At 34.4% G+C, this 22,573-nt stretch overlaps 2 long non-coding RNA genes and 1 other non-coding gene across 4 annotated transcripts; all 3 read left to right on the plus strand.

The window, feature by feature from the left end:
- Window positions 1-2,383: 2,383 nt before the first annotated feature.
- LOC119988763 lies at window positions 2,384-8,408 on the plus strand. Of its 2 annotated transcripts, XR_005465670.1 has the most exons (5): window positions 2,384-3,822; window positions 3,968-4,040; window positions 4,173-5,491; window positions 6,388-6,466; window positions 8,190-8,408. It is a non-coding gene; the product is annotated as an uncharacterized LOC119988763 (long non-coding RNA). The 2 variants fall into 2 exon arrangements; XR_005465669.1 differs by having other exon boundaries at window positions 2,384-4,040.
- Window positions 8,409-8,502: 94 nt separating this feature from the next.
- Window positions 8,503-9,022, plus strand: LOC119988764. Its single transcript, XR_005465672.1, has 2 exons — window positions 8,503-8,644; window positions 8,746-9,022. It is a non-coding gene; the product is annotated as an uncharacterized LOC119988764 (long non-coding RNA).
- Window positions 9,023-11,860: 2,838 nt separating this feature from the next.
- On the plus strand, window positions 11,861-11,987 carry LOC119990277. The gene has a single exon (XR_005466002.1). It is a non-coding gene; the product is annotated as a U6atac minor spliceosomal RNA (small nuclear RNA).
- Window positions 11,988-22,573: the final 10,586 nt, after the last annotated feature.

Below are 22,573 nucleotides of genomic sequence, written 5' to 3' on the forward strand. Positions count from 1 at the left end.
TAACAAAGTATCGAAAAATTATCAAAAATCTTTATTTTTCAAATTAATTATGTGTCGCGCGAAGCGCGAGCATGCAACTATTCATGATTTAATATGGTAGCTTCAATTAATCGTAGCCGTTGAAATCACCAGCACATAAAAAGCCAAAGAAGGAAAGATATAAAAGATTTTTTTTGAAAATAAGAAATTCGAATTGCATGCCCGAGCGAAAAAAAACACATTAAGAGTTATTGTGAAACGACGCCGCATAAAAAGTAAAACGCCAAAACGGCTATTTTTTTAAAAAAATAACTTAAAGGTACTTCCCAAACCCTACAGCGTAAAAACGACGCCGCAGCCTAACCGACTCATTTCGCAACGGTCGTACGAAAATTCTTCATATATATATGGGGGATATGGGGCGAGAAACAAACAGGAGACAAATTAGGGAAAGCAAGTGAAGAAGAGGACTGGTCATCATCCGATCTCTCTCTGAGTGAGTCCGAGTAAGGGGGATCCGGATTCCATTCTCGGTCTTTCTTGATTGGCTTGGTTTTGCTTCAATGGTGTGGCTTGGGCTTGTTTCGGCTAGGCTTCTACGCATGAGAATATCGTGCTGCCAGAAACATACAACGGGCGTTGTCACGGAAGCAATAAAGATGTTTGGGTTAAGTGTTTTCTCACTCTTTTTTTGGAATTGATAACTAGGGTTCTATGCGTTTGTGAGTTTAGGATTTCGTGTTTGGTTTTTTGTGTTTTATCTGTTTGTATTTGAAATTTCGATAATCTGGTTTTTTGAAAGCGGGTGTGTGGAGTTTTTGTTTCGAGATTGGTGTGGCTTGGATTGATTTAGGCAAGGGTGATTCCTTGTCTGAACAAAATTGAGAATTTCATTAAACCAAAAACATGTAAAGCTGCGGTCACAAAGTCAATAAAACTGTTTTGGTTTTTTGTGTTTTTTTTTTCTCGTTGTATTTGGCATTTTTAAATCGGGTTTTTTTTTTTTGTCTGTTTGGCTTCTTTTTGATTTGTATTTTATATGTCTCTGTTTTTTAATATTCACCGTCACTTTAGGATATTTGAAGGTTTGTAAGTTGGAGTTTCTGTTTTTAGATTGGCTTGGCTTTGTTTTGTTTTGTTTGGTGTGGCTTGGTTTGGTTTAGGCAAGGGTGATTCCTTGCATGAATAAAGCTGAGAATTTCATTCAGCAAAACCTGCAAAGCTATTGTCATGAAACCAGTAAAACTGTTTGGTTTTGGGGTTTTCCTCTTTGCATTCAAAATTTTGATAATCGGATTATTTTAGTGTTCAGGTTTTTTAATGCTTTTTGAGTAAAGCTTTCTGTTTGTTTTTTTATTCTCTCTCTGTTTTTCTAATCTCAACAATCGGTTTATCATATTGAAGGTACTTAAGCTAGAGTTTTTGTTTTGAGTTTCGGTCGGCTTTGCTTGTTTTGATTTGGTGTGGCTTGGATTGATTTAGGTAAGGGTGATTCCTTGTCTGAACAACATTGAGAATTTCATTAAACCAAAAACTTGTAAAGCCGCTGTCACAAAATCAATAAAACTGTTTGGGTTTTTTTTTTTGGTGTTTTTTCTCTTTGTATTTGGCATTTTTTAATCGGGTTTTTGTGTGTGTTTGGCTTATTTTTGATTTGTGTTTTATATGTCTCTGTTTTTTAGTACTCACCGTTAGTTTAGGATATTTGAAGGTTTGTAAGTTGGAGTTTCTGTTTTTAGATTGGCTTGGCTTTGTTTTGTTTTGTTTGGTGTGGCTTGGTTTGGTTTAGGCAAGGGTGATTCCCTGCATGAATAAAGCTGAGAATTTCATTCAGCAAAAACCTGCAAAGCTATTGTCATGAAACCAGGAAAACTGTTTGGTTTTGGGGTTCTCCTCTTTGCATTCAAAATTTTGATAATCAGATTATTTTAGTGTTCGGGTTTTTTTATTGCTTTTTGACTAAAGCTTTCTGTTTGTTTTTTTTTATTCTCTCTCTGTTTTTCTAATCTCGACAATCGGTTTATCATATTGAAGGTACTTAAGCTAGAGCTTTTGTTTTGAGTTTCGATCGGCTTTGCTTGTTTTGGTTTGGTGTGGCTTGGATTGATATAGGCAAGGGTGATTCCTTGTCTGAACAAAATTGAGAATTTCATTAAACCAAAAGCTTGTAAAGCCGCTGTCACAAAATCAATAAAACTGTTTGGGTTTTTTTTGTTGTTTTTTTTCTCTTTGTATTTGGCATTTTTAAATCGGGTTTTTGTGTGTGTTTGGCGTATTTTTGATTTGTATTTTATATGTCTCTGTTTTTTAGTACTCACCGTTAGTTTAGGATATATGACGGTTTGTATGTTGGAGTTTCTGTTTTTAGATTGGCTTGGCTTTGTTTTGTTTTGTTTGGTGTGGCTTGGTTTGGTTTAGGCAAGGGTGATTCCTTGCATGAATAAAGCTGAGAATTTCATTCAGCAAAAACATGACAAGGGTGATTCCTTGTCTGAACAAAGTTGAGAATTTCATTAAACCAAAAACATGTATAGCTGCTGTCACAAAATCAATAAAACTGTTTGGGTTTTTGTGTTTTTTCTCCTTGTATTTGGAATTTTTAAATCGGATTTTTTTTTGCGTTTGGCTTCTTTTTTATTTTGTCGTTTTATTTGTCTCTGTTTTTTTAATATTGACCGTTAATTTAGGATATTTGAATTGAAGGTGTGTAAGTTGGAATTTCTGTTTTTAGATTGGCTTGGCTTTGTTTTGTTTGGTGTAGCTTGGTTTGGTTTAGGCAAAGGTGATTCCTTGCATGAATAAAGCTGAGAATTTCATTTAGCAAAATCATGCAAAGCTATTGTCACGAAACTAGTAAAACTGTTTGGGTTTTGGGGTTTCCCTCTTTGTATTCAGAATTTTGACAATTGGATTATTTTAGTGTTCGATTTTTTTTTAAATGCCTTTTGAGTAAAGCTTTCTGTTTGTTTTTTATTCTGCCTCTCTTTTTTTTTTCCTAATCATGTGAACTAGTTTATGATATTAATGGTGCTTAAGTTGGTGTTTTTGTTTTGAGATTGACTTGGCTTTGCTTGGTTTGGTTTGGTGTGGCTTGGCTTGGTTTAGGCAAGGGTGGTTCCTTGCATGACCAAAACTGAGGATTTCATTCTGCCAAAAACATGTAAACCGTTGTCACGAAACCAATAAAACTGTTTGGGTTTTTTCTCTTTGTATTTGGATTTTTGATAATAGTTTCAGAAGCTACAGAAGAAGACCATGATTGAAGTTTCGGAGAGGATCAAAGGTCGTAACTACTAGACATTCATTTGTAATTGCACAGAAGGCATAGGGTCGCCTCTCACATCTTCAATGTCTCATTATCTGCAAATAGTGTAGTGTATACGATTCATGCACAATAGTTTAGCAAAAAGTTATTAAGAGTTTCAATTTGCGGTTTTCTATTTCCATGACACACGTGCACACTGCTTCTTTTGCCATGGGTGTGGAACTTTTGACGTGTTGGGATACTTTGTGCTCCTGTCTGCTTTGGCTCTCCCCGTTTTGTTGTCATCACTCATCATTGTGAGATCACAAGGTTTTGTTCTGTGTTCGAGCCACCTACATTTGATTTATCTTCCAAATATTCATCTCATGTTTGCCAAACCATTTAAAATCATATTTCCATACTAATGGTCCACTATCATCATCTCCAGCGGCAAATTACTCATACCTGCTGCAAAGCACGGGCAAGGACCTGATCGAACACTACAATGCGAAGATGAATATGATGTAGTTTCAGGTGCTGGTAAGGATTGTCGACATGGTAAAAACAAGAAAATCCTCGCATGCACACTTTTGGAATAGGTAGTGGCTCGATGTTCTGTGCCTTGAATGAACCCTTAGGCTGACGGCATTTTCCTTTTATTATGACTGGCGTTTTTTGGGTGTTGGGAAATCTTTATAATTTACTTGGTGCCTTAGTTAATCTTTTCATGTTGAAACTTTGTAGGTACATTACCTACTGAAACTATTATTTCTTGCAAATGCTTGCAGGGGACTACATGATGCTGCTTATGATGTAGGTTAGTTAATTTCTTTTTTGATCTTTAATTTCTTTCTGATTAGGTGGAACATACTAAGGTAGATGTAGGTCACTTATGAACTTCAAATTTTATAAAATATAAGTTATGTTTCTAATTAGGTGATTTATGTAGGTCAGTTAACAACTGACTTGTCTGGATTGGATACTGGAATGGTAAAACCGTCTGTCAACATCATATGGTTCACCTGGAGAATGAAACTGTTAACTGGTCAGAGGGGAGTCGTTATACTGTGGCTTATATATGCTACTTGGTCTGGGTTTTCTAAGAACTGTAACTCCTGATTTGGGTGAATTGACCGGTCGAGAACAAGAACTTGAATGAACTTTCAGGTTCATGCATGAACCGAGCCTTTTTTTCTAAAAAAAGTTATGAACTTTTCTGCTTCTGTGGTTGTTTCACATATTTTCGGTAAGTTCTTTTGGGTTGTTTCGCATCTTTTCAGTAAGTTTTTCGTCATCTCTTTCATTATGGCAGTTTGTGCTACTTTATTTTTTTTCTCTTATGCCTTCTTACAGCTTTCAAGTGATTTCTCTTTGCTTTGTTTTCCCCTTATTTCCCCTCTTTTTGTTCCTGCCTAATTTTTCCCGCATTTTTTTAAGTTTCTGTTTCCATTCCAGGGTTTTTGCTCTTTCTAGAGTTCCACAGGTTTGTGGACTATTATCTCTGTTTTTCCCTATTTAATTGCTGGTATTCCATTGTCAGAGTTACACCAAATGCGAAAAGCTAAAGGATCAGCATAAGTGGAAATCTATTTGTAATGCTCTCTTTTTGTATCTCCTATTTTACTTTACTATTATCTCTGTTTTTCCCTATTTAATTGCTGGTATTCCATTGAGTATAATATATTCTTGTGTTGCATGGACAGAATCACCTGCTCATGGTGGGGTGATTCTGGTTTCAAAAAGGGACCCACTTTTTAGTATCCTGTCACCAAGTTTTCGGTAAATCGTCTTGCATCACCTATGTGAGGGCAATTATCTTGGGTTGACTTGGGTTTTTATCTGTCAGCCATGTTTCTAACTAATGGCTTTTCATGGTTCTCTGATATAGAAAAATACAAGGTTTGATAAAGTACCCTTATATTAATCTCCCTCTCTTTGTATGCTCTGATGCCTCTTGCTTATTCTTTAATTATCTGATGCTTCATTCCCTTTTCTGATTTTTCACTTTTCCCCCCATTTATTTGTTTCGATGGTTGTATCAATCAAATTTTTATTTGCAACATGTTCTTTACACAGGCTTGGTATAGGAGAGGTTAGGCAAATGTTTCTTTGGGAAACTACAAATATGCCATCAATGACTTGGACATGGCTGAGGATGCAGAGGTCACATTTGGGGAAATAGACCTATAGAAAGTGAACAGAAAAGAAATTGTTCACAAATGTCCAAAAATTAGAAATTGTTCCACATAGCCACCTTGGCACTTCCTGGTAAGATAGTTATTTAGCATTTAGTCTTACTAGGTTCTTCACAAAAAATTGATCCTTGTTGCCATTTGTGGTTTGTGATATGAACTTTCCCGTCCCTGTGTTTTTTTCAAGCAAAGGGAGATGACACTTGATCAATTCACTAGTATTTTCTCTTTAGGTTACCTTTTGTTTGTCATCTCATATTATAATGGACAATCATAGTGCTCGTTTGCTTCACTGAACAATTCAAATCTTTTTAGGTTGAAAACCTTCAGACCAGTAGTTCTTTCACTTTGCACTTGAGTGTTCTCTATTCTCGTCTTTGAAAATGCAATCGGATATGGCGGATGATCCAAACTTTACCATTTCTCTTGTAAAGTTCAGATTTGCTTCAAAAGAATGCCACACCCAAGATTTGTGTCTCTTTCCGTGGTCAAGCTATGTCTAAAGAGTAACCTCTGCTGTTTTCACTGCACTGTTGCTACTTCTCTGGTTTTGTTTGAGTTATGGCAAGGAGGTGCCTAGAACTTCCTCAATAGAGTGTGACATGTCGAACTACTGATTCTTTAGTATAACACGTAAATGGGCTTTAATTTTTAGCTATGATTCCTGCCCCTCATATTGGTACTGCTCTTTTTAATTGGTAGGTCTCATTCCCATATGATTACATATTTTGCTAATTGATCTTCAGCGTAATAGTTTATGTATTTACATTAATTTCTTGGAAAGCATTTGTTACACATGCTAACTGCACTTTTTTGTCCAAACTCAAGTGTTCGTGCTCATATTTTAAATTGTTTGTATTTGCATCGAAAGCCATGGCTTAAAAAATTTAGTACAGATTTGAATGTCCGACGTACTTTTACACTATAAGGTACACTATTTAATTAAGATGTGGTGGGATATAAATCTGGCAGGTGGATACCGTTTATTGAATTTCTCGAATATTAAGCTGGTACTCATCATTGGGGACAGATGAAACATGCCAAATGAAAGGTAATTGTGTGTCACAACACCTGATAAAGTGGGGGCTATGGTTTCAGATTGTGAAATTCCTCAAGATTTTTTGGTTTAGAAGGTAGAACCTTATGCCAGAGTATGAACTGTGATGTGATTTTTTACAACGATTTTATGAATTCCGCTGAAAACATACAAAATTCAGAATTTTGATAATCGAGTTTTATTAGGGTTTGGCTTTTTTATACTTTTGTTTTGGGATTGATGCGGATTTGTTTGGCTTTGTTTGGGTAAGGGAGGGTGCTTCCTTGCATGAGAATTTCATTCTGCCAAGAAGATACAAAAGCCGGAATTTTGATAGTCAGGTTTAATTAGGGTTCTTTTTTATACTTTTGTGAGTTTTGGGTTTCTTTTTTACTTTTATACTCTCTTTTTTGGATTTCTTTTTCAATCCTGACGCTCAGTTTATAATATTGAAGGTGGTTAAGTTGAGTTTTGGTTTGGAGATTGGCTCGGCTTTGCTTGTTTTGGCAAGGGTGGTTATTTGCATGAATAAAACTGAGAATTTCGTACTGCCAGAAACATACAAAGATGTTGTCATGGAACCAATAAAATTCTTTGGGTTTTTGTGTTCTCTCTCTTTGTTTTTGGAATTTTCATAATTGGGTTCAATAAGGTTTGGTTTTTTGTTTTTTTAGTGTTATTTTTTTTTTTTAGTTTTGGGTTCTTTTATTTTTATTCTCTTTTTTTTCCTCCTGACAATTAGTTTATGATGTTGAAGATGATTCAGTTGGATATTTTGGGTCTGAGATTAGCTTGGTTTTGTTTGTTTTGGTTTGGTATTGCATGGCTAGTTTAGGCAAGGGTGTTTCCTTTCATGATTAAAACTGAGAATTCATTCTGTCAGGAACGTACAAAGCCGTTGTCACAAAACGAAGAAAGCTGTTTATGTTTTCTATTTTTTTGGGGGGATTTTGATAATTGGGTTTATGCTAGGTTTGGTGTGGCTTGGTTAGCTTGTTTTAGGCTAGTCTTGCTTACCTGATTAATAATTAGAATTTCCTTCTACCATAAACATGTACGTACTATGATTGATTGCATCTATGTTATTTTGATTATCTGCGGCACGTTATGTTAAATACCATTGGAATTATGATAATTGTATGCTTCGTTTTGTAACTGCCATTTGATTAAATGAAACACTATTAGCAACCGTGGGAAATACGATACGGCGATACCTGGTTTGAAGATGGTTGAGGGAGCAACTAGTCTTGATAGGGTGAGTTCAAGTGAAATTTTGCAAAAGAAAGTGGGTCATAGTACAAAATGCTGAAGTTATTTACTGAGCCTTGTGGTAATAGTGAAAGAGGTTGAGAAGGAACATTTGAAGCAAAAGGGCATTTTGGAGTGATTTAAATTGATCCTGGTTCTTGAATGGTTGGCCTGCCAATGGTTTTAGAATCTTCCCTGTTATGTCATGCTTTCATAATTTGATGGATGGAAGCAGGATAGCCTTTAATTCTGTTTGATATCGTTTACTGAATTTTTAAAAGTATCATTATGTTGCATTTTAAAGGACCTGATTTTGCTTTACATTTTTTTTACCATTCATTTCCTTAAGAATATCATAGTGATCTTGTATTTTGTATCAACTGATTTATTTTATTCTTTAATTTATTTGGTAGTTAAATTTTGTGAATTTTTTTTCATGATTGATGAGAAGGTATTATATATTGTCTCCTTCTCTGTGAAATGAAAACAGATAAATAGCCAGTAAGGTTGCACAATTTGATTTCCGCTGGTGTCTCGATCTCATTGTCAATCTAAATGGAGAAGTTGATATCTTTAGTTCCAGACAATCTGAAGCTGATGGTGGCAGGCTGGCAGCTATTGGTCCCTAATGATCTTCCTTCCACTTTGTCTTCACTTCATGAATTCTTTAGTTACTTGTCCCAATTCCCCCAAGCGCTTCAGGGTTTTGGTTTGTAATCTCCACTTTTGATTTTTCAGTTAATTGTGTTGCTTTTGATGAATGCCTTATTTCCTTTCACTATATTTTTCGAAAGTTCGTTACTTCGCTTGAATGATTAGAGACTTGGATGATCCGAAGAATGCACTCTGTGCAAAGAATATAGATACTGCATTAGCATCAAAGCAAATTGCCAACCAGTGCTATCTGGGAAAGATTACACCAAAGCTTTATGCTGTTACTCCCAGGTATGATAAAGTCATTCTCAACACTCACTTAGGATATTGGTGTCTTTCTTACAAACAAAACGTGACATGATTTTCACGCTTTCTCCACATCATAATAATAGGCACTGACGCACTGTGCCTTGCTCCAATAGATGTTGATGACATGGGCAGAAATCTGGTTACTAGTTTGTACATAAACTGGCTTCTTTGTTTCAGTTGAGTTTTGCACAGACCTTTTTTCCACAAAAACTATTTTTTTGGGGAAGTGTGATATAGATGTTCAAAACATGGATTTTTGTAGGTCAATATGTCAATTATCTAATTGAAAAATAGATTGCTCATGTTCCTTCAACTATCATTTTCATGTCATCGTTTATGACATAGAAGGAATCATAGAAAGCGGCCTTATTTCTATAGGTTATACTTTGCTAACCAAGATAGTATCTTGTTTGTATATGTTCTACTTTGTAATTCTGGACATGTTTCCTTATTTTATTTGCACATTGATTTGTTGTATGTTCTTGCTATACCACAAAATGGGTCTTCTGATGCTTAATTTTGGATTTGTGCCCATGAATGTGGATTTGTAGTAGATATTGATTTCATGTGTTGATTCCCGTGATTCATCAGATAATTGAGTTTTTAGAAATCCTATCCAGGTTATTCTTGTGTATGACTCTCAACGTACGAAACCAATACCTCATTATGAGTGTAGCCATTGAGTAAGACTTGGTAAAAGTTTCTCTAAAATCTAAAGCAGCATTTCATTAGGGTGTTTTGACTGCTTTTTTAAGAAGAGGGGAGGGGCTCAACAGCAGATGTTAGCTCAGATGTCGTTAGGGAGCTGACAAATGTTTTCAGTTGATCACAAAACATAATGTTGTAGTGATTGTCTTGTCCTCTTCTTGTTCTACTTTGTCTTTTGGTGTGAATCTCCAGTCTCTTTCGTGTTGTGTGGACAGAATCACCTACTCAGAGTAGGGCGAACGTGACTTGTGGGGTGAATGGTTATCTGATGCTTACTCTGGATTTCTGCGCTTGTGTTCTTTTTATGTTGTTGATATTGATTTTGTGTGGTGTTGATTTCTAGTGATTTATCAGATAAGTTTTCAGAAACTCTATCCGGGATATTCTATTATATGACACTAAAGTATACAACCCATGAAAACCAAAAACTCTTTATGAGAGTAGCCATCGAGTAAGAGTTTGTAAAAGTTATTTTAAATTAATAGGGTGTTTTGACTGCTTTTTTAAGAGAAGGGACAGGGTCAACAGCAGATGGGAAGGCTTTAGATGTTATTTGGGGGCTGACAAATATTTTCAGTTGATCAGAAAACGTATGGTTGTATTGATTGTTGTGTTGTTCTACTTTGTTTTTGTTGTGGATTTCTTCAGTGTCTTTCTTGTGTTGCTTGGACAGAATCACCCACTCAGAGTAGGGCGATCTTGGTTTCAAATAGACACTCTTTAGTATCCCGTCGCCAAGTTTCTCTGTAAATTTATCTTCCACCATCTACGTGAGGCCAATTATCTTGCGCTGACTTGGTAAGGCTTTATTAAGTACCATTATGTTAATCTGTTTCTTTTCTCTACGTCTGCATTTTGATGCCTCTTGCTTATTCTTTAATTACCTGATGCTTCATTCTCTTCTTTTCCGATTTTACACTTTTTTTTTTCGGAGTAATTTTGTTTCGATGGTCGTAGAATCAAAGAGTAACCTTTGGTATTTTTACTGCATTATTGCCAGCTGCTACTTGTCTGGTTTTGTTTAAGTTATGGTAAAGTGCCCAGAACTTCCTAGTATAACACACTTAAATGGGCTTCTAAGTTGTAAATTCTAGCTATGATTTCTGCTCCCCATATTGGTGCTGTCCACTTTTGGATTGTTAATGCTCATTCCCATATGAATATGATTACTTTGTTTGCAAACTGATCTTTTATTTATTTACATTAATTTCTTGGAAAGCATGTTACATTTACCAACTGCATTTTTTTGACCGAACTCTTATCGGGTTTTCTTGCTCAGAAATGAAATTTTTGTAATCGAGTGATGGAAGCCTTGGAAGGTAAGGTAGAATGGGTGTTTATTTAATGGGAAAGGATGCAGGTAACGAACTAACTGGGAAAAGTAGGAAGGGTAGGGGAAACAATGTCTCTTAGCAGAGAATGGTAGGCCTTGGTCTTGGAAAAGGATCAGGAAGATGGTCACGCGTTATGTATACGTGTGTGTATATATATATATATCAAGATAAAGAAAATTTGATTTGATGATACGAAGTTTCTTGGAAAAGAATAGGAAGGTAGCCTGCACCCACTTGAATATTAATCCAGATATTGAGTTGAGAGCGTCTATATGCAATGAGAATCAATCTTGCAAGATATATCCAGTTGTTTCGGACCTAAATCTTGAAAGTGCAGAAATAATGGAGTTGCTTGAATTGATATCTGTAGATCACGTCGACCCTCACGATCTCGTCTTCTGTGAAGAGGAAGTACCTGAACGACCGTGAAGAAATTTTTTGCTGTGCGTACTCGAAATAGCATATGGATACTAGCTTTTACTATTGCGGTGAGTGTTATTTCTTTCTTCACAAGACCTGTGCAGAGTTGCGCCCTGTGATTAACCACCCCTGGAACACCAAACACCAAACGCCCACTGATTCTTAACCCGATTTCACCATACGGTCATAATCGATCTGTCTGTTTGTGATATGTGTGGGCTAAAGATTGCCAACTTCCATTACAATTGTTCTGATTGCAAAATTGATCTTGATATCAATTGCGCTATGCTTGCTCGATGCTTCATTCAACCTGAAAGTCACAAGCATCATTTCACTAAGTGTAGTAGATCTGATCTATTTACATGCAATTTCTGTGGCACACAGTCACCAGTCTGAATACTTTAGTAAACTAGATTGCTTTCATGGGATTTGCACTGTATCATCTTCATTGCGACTGTATCATCTTGAGAAGAAACTAATCTTAAGACTAGTGGGGAGCCCGTCATCGTTCCCAACATCCAGTTTAGAGGGCTTGAGGAATTGAAAGTGATTATTCATTGGCATATTGACAACGGTCTGCCTCACTCTGCACACAAAAGATTATATATGGTTGGGGGAGCTATCCATCCAAGGCATCGTATGGTGGTGTAATGGGTCATTGAAGGCTTCTGTCCCACATCGAAATGTTGCAAGTATATGAATGGGTTTATAAGACATATTTCTCTCCTAAACAGCTGTGTTCATAGAAAGGAGAGATGGTTGGCATCTCCCCTGACAGGGACGGGAATGAGCTTCGGCTCTTCTTGTTAGTACACACGTATACCTTTAAGGCTTTCTGCTTCGGCAGATATCCAATTTTTTTTTATTTTTTTTTTTTCACTCCAAAAAAATCAAAACCTATGTTCTAAACTTCTAATCAGCACTCCAGAATTGATATCCATATGGGCCAATAAACCCAGTCCAAGGGCCCATAACAAGAAAAAACAGTGTAATAATATCACACGAATAATCAATGCTCAAAAGGCATTTGTTAGCCGTGATCCTGAGCCAAATCACCAAGAAACTAGGACAATTGGAGAGCTCTTCGTCACACGTGGCAACAGTTCATGGGGCCATGTTGGAGGAGTAGCTTAGGTGCAACATACGTTGACACTTTGACCTGTCTATCATTCGCCACGTGTTACTAGCAAATCTTCATTGATGATATGGTGCTCCAATCTTAATTGCAGCTGGTTTTTTGGGCGAGAAACTTGGGATTGGGTTAACATCTTGAGGCCCATACTTCAAAGCCCAAGATAGCACAGTGAATAAGAGATGTCATACAAAGGTCCATCCCTATAGGCCCATCATTACTCTCTAATCTAATGCATATATATGCATACACAGTAGTCAAAAAACACTGTAACAAAGGTTTAATACAACTATGATTTGATTGTTTTCTAAGCAATGACTGTCAAGTAGGATCACCAAAAGGAGTGCATTAATTCTCGTTGAGCAAATTTCTTCCATTTGGCCAAGTAAATTTCCATAGTCTCCAAATCAAATCAACAAAAAATCTCTGCAGCCTCTTAAAATCAAATCAAATTTGTAGGAAATCTCCAACAACCTCCCAAATCAAGTCCGTGGAATGATAGCCTTCCACGGTTCCAAATTAAGTAAACTCCTCAAGGTCATTAAGTCCAAGACAACCCCTTCAAAGCAAGATCAAAACCAACACAAATCAAAGCGGTGTCACATTCGAGTCAAGACAAACCGATGTCAAATACTAATCAAACCAAAGTCTTTTCTCAACTGTTAATAAGAAGATGGCGCACGAGAAGAGCGCACAGCAAATGAATGCACATACAATCTCAATTAAAATTCAAATTGTTACCATATTTAACAAATTATCTAGTTTGCAGAATTTGTTGTCATCAGGGATAATTTTGAATATTAATCTTTTTCATATCCCATTAAAATATTGGTAAGAATAATGATTGAGAAGTTGAGATCCCAAAATGTGATCCCCATTAAACCCCTAATTAATGTGGAGTGTGTTTGATGTTAAGTAGGCCTTACATGTGTGTTTATAATCAATGACAATTTCACATGCCACATAGATTTGGGGGTAAAATGGAGGTCTTATTTCGGGTGAATGTAGCATTACTCTATTGGTAATTACAAAGTATTAGTGAAGGAGACCAAAATGACTACATAAGACGAACCTCTTGTTGAGAAGTTTCTTCTATTTTGTCGAGTCATCCGCAATCTCCAAATCAAATCAACAAGAAATCTCTACACCCTCACAAATTGAAACAACAAAATGTCTCTGCAGCCTCAAAAATCAAAATCTGTATGAAATCTTCATGAACCTCTCAAATCTAGTACGTGGAAGGGTGACCTTCCACAACTTCAAATCAAGTTAACATACGCACGATATCAAATCAAGTCAACATCTGCAATGTACCAAATTAAATCAACGCCTCTACGGTATCAAATCAAGTGAACACCTCAACGACATCAAGTCCAAGTTAACCCCTTCAAAGTAGGATCAAATTCGAATCAATACAAATCGATGTCAAATCCAAATCAAGTCAAATTAAATTCAAATTCAAACCAAATCAAGTATTTCCCAATCGTTAATCAGAGGATGGTGCATGAGAATAGCGCAAAGCAAAGGAGTGCGGATCTGATCTCAAATAAAATTCAAAATTGTTACTAGATATATATATTTTTACAATTATCTATTTTGCATAATTTATTGTCACAAAAGAGAATCATGAATACTAACCAAAAAATTCTCTTTGATATATATAAAACAAATTTTTTTGTTTTTCTCTTATCCCATTAAAATATTGGTAATTATGAAATATGAGTGAAAGAGACACATGATGACCTCTACTAACCATGTTTAATATACTCCCTCCGTTCTAATTTGTTTGTCATCCATTGAAAAATCCAATTTTTTATGGAGACATCATTTAATGCATTCAACTACACAAATAACCATGTTATATTCTAAGTTTGTCCTTATTTATGGTAGTACTTTTTTTTTCCTTAAAACATGGGTAATTAAAGTTATAAGGGTATAATAAAATTGTTAATTAATGAAGAAAATAGATACTAATTTTGGGACAACTCAAAATAGAAAGAAAGACTAAGAAAATAGGACGGAGGGAGTAGTATTAAAAAGATGATGATCAAGATTCCAACTTTACATATTCTCTCAAAACAAGAGTTGAAATTTAAGAGTTGACAATTAAGATTAAGACCGACCTTGCATGTGAGAACAATTAATTATGTCTTTGTTTATGATAAAAAGCACACTTAAGTATGCGCTAAGTAAAGATTAAGGGTATTAATTAAACACAAAACAACCCGTTTTGCCCACCGTTTTTGAAGTAATACCACTCTAATCGTACACAAAAACAACCTTAATTTTATTATCGGATGTGATGTCCCCAAAAGCAACTCTAATTGATTAATTATGAATCAAAGAGCTGGAGATTGATCGTGACCGACAAAGAATCCATGAAAAATTTTTTTTGAGAGAAAATATGTATTTTAAAAAAATGAGGTGATTATGGAAGCCACGATAGGGATAAAAAAGTGGTAGTACTAGGTCGTTGGATCTTTTATCATTTGAAAGCATAGTGATACTAGTATGTACTAGGTTGTTGGTCATTGTTTAAATATCCAGAGGTACCTAAACTTAATTGGTAGCATTTGCGCGCACACACACACACATATATATATATATATATTAAAGGTTCTGTTGCAGTGCTGCTATCATAATGAGCTGTTGTGTTTGTCATTAATATTCCAACATTTCACAGTTGGGACCTTTTTAGTAGTACATAGGACTGTATGTAGTTATGTATAGTCATTTTCAATTCTTAAAAAGAAAAAAAAAAGATTTTTGGAAATTATTGTTCTTATTTTTCTTGTAAGCTTTTGACTTTAACTTGTAGTTTAAAACTATAAATAAGGAATAAGGACTGTTTTGGACGAATGACTTGAATCAGGAAAAAAAGAAGTTATTCACTTATTTGAGACGTTTGTTTGGATTAAGAACAAAGTGTTGATATGGGCATAAATTCGAGCCATCAAACTCAACATGTGGTCTCAAGGGTATTGCTTCTAGTTAGATTCAAACTCATGACCTCTCGAGTTATTATCTTTTAGCGCAGAAAGATTCAACTAACTAGACGATCATCCAAGTGATTGTTGTGTGTACGTTGATAGCTATTTTTGAGTTATATGAAATAGAAATTCGAGTCAGAATTTTAAGGTTTAAAAGTAGAAAACACACATGATCGCACATGATCTTTAAGGATCTTTAATTAATTAGACATTGAAAAGTTGCAAGATTCTCTAAAGGATTTATATAATTATATATTAATCTTACTTTATTTTCCTAGGTATTGGTATAGTATCGATTAGGGTTTGGTTCATATATATATATATATATATACACATATGTGATGTAACCCTGTGTAAAAGATAAGAAAAGGATAAATCGCTCTTGCTTGGACTTTGAAAAATTACCAAACAATGTAAATTCTTGTGTTTGATTAATTTCTGTCTTGCTTTCTCTTGACAATATTTGTTTGTTTAGACAATAATATGCTTTTGACACTCTTTTGAACAATATGCGTGTCATTTAAACCTAAAAATTTTAAGCCTTTACTTTCTACTCTTGTGTACTAGAACAAATTTACGAAAATGCTAAGAATTTCAGTATATTTTGTCATAATTATCCCAAATGCAGAGATGAACGCAGATGATCCATGTGAAATCGTGAGTCCCACATGACCCACATGATACATATGAAATCGTGTGCATTTGTCTGATTAGCTAACATTTGAGATAAAAACACTGGAATCCACAAGACTGGTGATAAATTTATATGCTTGTCTAATAGCCCACGTACAAACAACATCAACCGTTATTATCCAGATTGTGATTGATGATAGAATGTGGTTCATAACTTTGTTGCCAAGTGTATGTATATGATGTTAAGAAATCATGATATGATAGATGATGGAAAGACAAAAATAATTAACCACTAAAATTTGATACTGTAATAGAGATAATTAGGTTAGTGGTTGTGATGGTGGTGGCGGTGGTGTTTAGATAATGATAATATATGTGTGGTTAATAAAATTTGAGACCAATAGTAACTTATTTCCTATAGCTTCAGGTGAATAACTGTGTGTATATACATATATATATATATATATATATTTGAGTGGGAGAGTTACCTATATGAAGAATGATAGGAAACGACATCGTATCGTATATACACAATGTATTCCAAATGATTGGATATATATACTTGCGTATTAGAATTCTGTAATTTGTTCAAAAAATCGACATTGAAATTATGATTGAGAACAACATTAGTGACATTTAGGAGAATTAAGAGTTGATCAAAAGTTTGTTAATTAGTTATGGACTCTCAACAAGATACACCGTTAATTAGTTATTCATAGTTGTTCAAATGGGTCAATTATTTCTACTCAAACATTTAGTTCATCCTGCATGTTCCCGATCGTCTGTTGTGGGAGTTTTGTGCACGAAAATTGTTTACTATTTTACCAAAAACGTATTTTAGCTAGCCTTGTTGACGGGTGAATTGAACTACGCCATGCGAATGAACTTGCCGATCAAATCTCATTGAGATTATTAACCTTTTGTTATGATTGTACATTGGTTAGATGTACAAACTTATTGCGCAATATAATAGAGGTCAAATTTTCTAATTAGTAACAAATGGTTTTTCAGAGCCCAATATGGGATGGGTTTGGGAAAAAAATACCTTGCGAGTTTCGGTCCAAAGCAACGAACTGTTGCTAATGCAAAGGAACATATTCGTAACATTTGGTATCAGAGCGACCCATCTATGTGTGTGTGGACATGTCTCCTCACGTCCAGGAATGAGATTGAACGAAGCGCTACCTAAAAAAATATGACAAAGTTATGAGGTCTAGAGCAAGGGTGGAGGGAGGGGGGATTGCATTGGGCTGTAGCCCAGTGTAGGTTTTTAAAAAAATTTAATACACTTATACAGAGAGATTGGCAACAACGTAGGAGATAGTCGAAGTAGGTGTTGTGTTTGTGGAAAGGAGAGAGATGTTGAGAGTTTCAAGAAGGAAGATGAAGCAATGTGTTTATAAAAATGTTTCAATGGAGGACACGTGTGACTGACTAAAGGATAAGGACAAGCACAACCACAAACCATTTGTTTTTATATTATTTTCAATTGTTTTGATCGAATTTTTTAAGTCTTACACATATACGACAAATATGTTCCATCAATAATCAATTAACCGAATTTTAATTTAATTATATTTTTATCTTATGTTAGAGCATTAGTGAATTTTATACAAATATATATTAATTTATTGTGTATTATAAACCAGGGGTTCAACTATCATTGTAACGATTGAACTTCAAAAGCCTTAAACATTCCGCCTACATGGTTTGATGCACGATATAGTTTTGAAAACTAGGTTGTACTGTAAATAGCCCTAAAAAAATCCCGGGGGTGTTGCCCCCGGACCCCCTCAAAATTTTCAAACAAATCAAACACATAATATTTAGTTGCATTCCCCCTAACATTGATTCCTGGCTACGCCCTTGGTCTAGAGTGATAGCCATTGTGGACGTCAGCTTTGGAAGTATGATGATATGTTATGACATGGGAACTTAATGCATGATATAATATAGCCCAAACTTCCTAACTAGTAACAACATATTGTCCTGCATCCAGGATGAGATGTGTATGGGAGGACAAAACCATGCGAATTTCAACGGTTGTTAGTGCAGAGGGGTGGCCGGGTTCCCAACACTAGAATTTTCCCAATTTTGGCCTTCTATAGTGTTAAAAAATTCCATAGTCGAAAGAAAATACAAGGAGAGTGAGAAAGTTCAAGATTTTGATGCACCCTAAGGTGACGGGAAAAAAAAAAAGAACCAACGAAGGCCCTCGTGTGTATATAAGAACCTCAAACAAGCCCATCCAAACCCAACCCCATACTTGTCTTTCTCTTCTTTTCTTTCTTATCAATGTGTGTGTGTGTGCGATCTCCTTTATAGTACTACTCACCACTCTCACTAGTTTTCTCTTCAAATAATCCTTCACCCAAGATAGCCTTCCTCTTCTTCTTCTTCTTCTTCGATATTGATTCTTCCTTCTCTTTTGATATATTCATTCAAATGGCTTCAATTAATTTCTCAATTCTCTTCATGAATTGTACTTGTTGATATATCTATCTCATCTTCCACCCCATTAGTAGAGATTAACAGAAACCCAAATTGGAATTGGGGTTTTTTTTTTATTATTATTAATTATTTAATAATTTGTTCTCCTTCATTTGTGGGTTATGTCTACCAATAATAGGGTATATTCTATTAGGGCTCCCATCTCTTGGGTATTCGTGCTAACTTTCTTCACATATGTTGGATCCCACGTAAGCACACATAGATCTGTTTCTCTTCTTCTTCTTCTTCCCCTTCTACTTCATACTCCTTTTGTGATGGCTCCGCCAACATCAATTCTTAACTCCGCCCTTGATTGGATTGGATTGATATAGCAGCAGCGGCAACAAGAAGAAAACACAGTCATTGTTTGCTGATGCAGTATCATCAAGGTTCACACATATATGAAAATGCTAGCATTGATGATGATGAGAATCTTGATGATGCTGCATCCGCCATAAATGACTTTCTATGCCTGGATCTAGCAGATAGTGGATTCAATTGGTATCAACTGTATGTTCAGGTGGGATATTTCAATCTTGGGTTTTATTTGCACAAGACTTCTCCTCCATTAATTTGTTTGAAGGGATTTTGCCGTTTAGAGTAAATTCAATATAATTTTCTTTTTCCAAAGAAAGATTAAGGCTTTGGAGGATGATGATTTGTTCTATATTTGCTCATGTAGTGAATAATAATTTGGAGAAGTAGTATTAAATAATGGAAAAGACAAGATCTACTGAGGTATTTTAGGGTTTTGATTTATGGATCAAGAAAGATTTATAATCAACAAAATTGTTTTTTAGGGTTACATGATTCTTCTTCCACTGCTTCTGTCCTGCAATTGTTTCTTAATTTTGTTGGATTTTTTTTTTATAATCTAGTTTGCATAATTTTTTTCCCTTCCTAGCATATCTCTCCAATTGTTGAGTTGATGGAGTACTTCTCTCTCTATAGACAATAAGATTTGTTTCTCTTCTATAATGGATTTTTGGGCTGATTCAGACCAATTTCTAGGTTTTCCCTTACTTCTGTTTTGAAGAGAATTCCTAGGTTTTCCCTTGTATTTTTAACTTCATAGAAGAAATGGTTGTACAATTCTAGATATGCCAGATGATTTTTAGTTTTTACATGTCATAGAGAATGAAAACAAATCACAATACCTAGAAATACATGATTCATAAATATATTAAAAATGCATTGTTTCCAACAACTTTGTTCTCTCTTTCACTCCAATTGTGTTTCTAGTGCTTCAGTACTGGTTCTATATGCAGAAGAGAGAAGAGAATCGGAGGAGGATAATATATATGTCCCCCAAATCCTTGATTTCATTGCTGGTGTTCTTTCTAATTGGTCTCTCTTGTTCCTAATTCCCTCTGTCACCATTATTAATTAGCTTATTAATCAATTTTCCCGCTAGATGCATAGATTGCAAACCTTTTTCAAACTCAGGGGTTTCCATCTACAAACGTAAAGTTTATGGCTAACCGATATTACACACCATCACTTAGCTATATTGGTGAACATTTATGCCAACAATTTTGCATTATTATTCATTCTCTTGCTTGCATATAAACTTAAGTTGTAAACTTTCTCCATTTTTTGTATTGGTTAGTATGATCTTGATTTCTCTTAGAAGTTAAGACAAAAGTATGCATGAGTGTGTTTTGGAATTGTGATTATATGTGTGCATTTTTTTTCTATGTAATTGAATTGTCTAAAGTGCATGAAGAATATGAAGGGATATAGATCATATAATTCAATTCAAATACAAAATCTGGGATTTACATATAGATATAGAGGACATATATATACAGTCTAATTATGACATATTGTCCCACATATATAGGAGCAAAGCAAAAAACATTGCTAAGCCTTAGCTGGATATAATTCAGAGAAAAATAATAATAACACCCTGCAATGATTCTCTCCGAGCACCACATATATAACCTTTCAAAAGACATGTAATAGAACAACATTAACTAGCTAGTGTAGTATGAAATTTTTTTTGCTAGGTAAACATGAGTGGGGTTTGAAATTGGGTACAATCCAATTCAAGTAAATGTCTGGGGTTGTTCGCTAGTGTAGTGTGATTAAAAGACAAATAGATTTATATTGTTTAGAAAGAAAGAAAGAAAAAAAGGAGAGTCATTGGAGGAATCTTTGATATGCATGGTGGGAGGCAATTAGTGACAAAAGATGTTATGTCAATTGACAGAGGAAGGGGCAACAAATATTGTACTCTTAGGTCCACATGGTACATTGAGTGGGAGGAAAATAACAAATCTAAGTTGTACTATGTGATCCACAACAAATCTATTTTTGGCTGCAAATGCCAATGTATAGCAATTAACAAATTTAATTAAGTTGTACTTGTATAGCAAATTAATAACAAATTTTAGTGTTTTGTGTTGCATGTTAATCTTTGGTATGGTTTTAAATTAGAAATACTTGTATTAAAATTTGCATTGCTTATGTTTTGTTGTTTCTCTTTAATTATTTGGTGGGGTGATAGTTCTTGAGAGAATGTTTTTCATAATCTTGAGGATTATATATAAAACAAAAAAAAAAAACAAACAAACATATTTGTTTGTATGAGTTCACATGTTTTTTTTTAGAAGTTTGTATCTTAAAGTTATCGACAAACACTAAAGGATACAAACTTTTATCTGATTGAGAGAGTTTTTGACCTAATGGTAGCCACTCTTTAAGATTTCGAACAGGTTCTATTTGTCAAGTGATACTCCGATCTCTCTTACTTCACAAGCTATTGTGGGGGTCCTTTAGGCAATAATTTATTTAGTTTTCAGGTGTAATAATTTATTTATTATTTTAAATAAATTGATTTCGTATCATTGTTATTCATATTGCCTTATTTTCTTCCCATTTATTCCAAATTGCTTAAAAGCCATGTACAGATATCTTAATTATTCTTAACCACTAAAGTAAATCATATTTTGTAATTTATCACAATTACTTTATATTTTTATTTTATTCGTGGATTGTTAGTTCATATATACATAAAATTAATGTGTCAAAGCAGTTAGTCTATGAAATTTTTAAAAAATTGTATACATGAAAATGAACAAACCTCTAGTGATGGTAGAATCTAATTTCACCATGATCATTTTACTGACATATATATATATATATATATATATATATATATATATATATATATATATATATATATATATATATATATATATATATATATATAACTTCAAAATTAATGTACATATTAGAATAATTTAGAGAGGTAATGATACAATTAATTTCACTAAATTTTGGTGCACTGGTCCTCCCCGAATCCGTATGTAATAGCTTATACCTAGTATGAATACACATATATTGCCATGAATGATTAAATTTTAAAGTTGTGGATCCCTTTCAAGTATCTATTGTGCATTCAAAAGATGCCACAAATCGATGAATGATCGTAGTCATTTCCATCAACTTGCTTTAGTACGTCCATTTTGAGACCACAAGAAACAAACAATGCATGGCAGACAACTTTTTGTTTTCCCTTCAATGAGTATGTTTTTCTTCATTAAAACTATTACTTCCGTTTCCAAATTCAAGTTCTAAGTAGTACATTATATGTAGCCTAATAAGATATTATTTCTTTCTCAATTTTGTATCTTAAAAGGGCCGGTCCTAACAACTTTGTGCCTAAAGGAATGATCACTAAATTTACAACAAATATAAATTTACAAGGGAACAAATCATGAAACCTTTTAAGCTTGTTTAGTGCAAACATCCAATAAAAAGACTCACTTTCATTAGCATTTCTTAGAAACCTAAATAGTTAAAATTACACTGCAATAAACCCAATACTTATATATATATATATATATATATATATATATATATATATATATAGAGAGAGAGAGAGAGAGAGAGAGAGAGAGAGATATTGATTTTCCCAAAATGTGATGACATGCTGATTTGGTAAATTAACACAATTACTCAAGCAAGCTAGCACATCTGTCATAGAATTGCTTCAATTAATTTGGGTTTTAAATTGCAAGGTGTGACTGAGATGACCGAATCCCTTTCATGTCTTAATAAAGCAAGTTTAAACAGAGAAGACCCATCAGAAAAACAACAATTTAAACACTTGGGTACGTATTAAAGAAAATCATCTTGAAATGGACATCAACGATGCTTGTTCTTGACAGAGGGATTGAGGGAAAGATAAACTAATGAA

The sequence above is a fragment of the Tripterygium wilfordii genome, chromosome 21 (genome assembly GCF_013401445.1).
Source record: "Tripterygium wilfordii isolate XIE 37 chromosome 21, ASM1340144v1, whole genome shotgun sequence".
Lineage (NCBI taxonomy): Eukaryota > Viridiplantae > Streptophyta > Magnoliopsida > Celastrales > Celastraceae > Tripterygium > Tripterygium wilfordii.